Consider the following 1,080-nt stretch of genomic DNA (forward strand, 5'->3'; position numbering starts at 1 on the left):
AGATCGGATGGGTTGCACCTGAACAGAGCTGGGACTGAGTTCCTTGCGGGACATTTTGTCAGTGCTGTTGGAGAGGGTTTAAACTAGTTTGGCAGGGGGATGGGGACCTGAGGGTAGACTCAGATGGGACAAAAGCTGAAATGAAAATGGAAGGCAGAAAATTAATGTCTGGAAGACAGAGGAAACAAAGGTTAGAAAATTAAAAAAAAAAAGTTTGGCAGTGCTCAAGGGTATCTATTTTAATGCAAGGAGTAGAGCAAATAAAGCAGATGAGCTGAAGGCACGGAGAGACACATGGCAGTATGATATCATAGCTATTACAGAAACATGGCTGAAGGAGGGACAGGAATAGCAGCTCAATGTTCCTGTTTACAGGGTTTTCAGACGCGATAGGGAGGGGGATAAGAAAGGAGGGGGAGTGGCAATTTTGGCCAAAGAAACTATTACAGCTGTGAGGAGGGATGATATGTTGTAAGGTTTATCAGATGAGACTATATGGATCGAGCTAAGGAACAAAAAAAGTGGCAATCATAGTACACTGAGTGTACTATGGACCCCCAAACAGTCAGTGGGAGATAGAACAGCAGATATGTAGGCAAATCTCTGAGAAGTGCAAGAACAATAGAGCAGTAATAGTAGGGGATTTGAGTTTTGCGCAGTGGCAATATCGTAGCTAATGAGGTTTAACCGAAGCGTGATTATGGGGAAGCTTTGAGTAAAATGGCTATAACCAATTTTCGAGCTTCGGGCCAGGGAGTGCGCAACACAGTTCGGGTGTTCGTGACGGACAAGGAAGGAGATGCACCGGTCGATCGCACCTTCTTCATCAAGAAAATTCTCTTCGATTGCTGCGGATTTCAAGCGACGGACGTCTTCTGCCTGCAGGATTTCCCCAGCAGTGGATACTTCGAAGTGACGTTCCGGAACGTGGCGGGATGCATCAAGTTCCTGAAGGCGTTCAAGGAGAAAGGGGACCGGGCTCCACTGTCGATCCTCACAGCGGAGCCGCTCTTCACGCTTCCGTCACAACGGGACCGGGTGGTGACAATTCACCTCTACAACCCCCATGTTCCGGTGGTG

General features: G+C 47.6%; 1 pseudogene; it reads left to right on the forward strand.

Moving 5' to 3' along the window:
* The first annotated feature begins 647 nt into the window (after positions 1-647).
* LOC137359434 (U4 spliceosomal RNA) lies at positions 648-704 on the forward strand (annotated as a pseudogene).
* The last annotated feature ends 376 nt before the right edge of the window (positions 705-1,080 follow it).

The sequence above is a fragment of the Heterodontus francisci genome, unplaced genomic scaffold (genome assembly GCF_036365525.1).
Source record: "Heterodontus francisci isolate sHetFra1 unplaced genomic scaffold, sHetFra1.hap1 HAP1_SCAFFOLD_102, whole genome shotgun sequence".
Classification (NCBI taxonomy): domain Eukaryota; kingdom Metazoa; phylum Chordata; class Chondrichthyes; order Heterodontiformes; family Heterodontidae; genus Heterodontus; species Heterodontus francisci.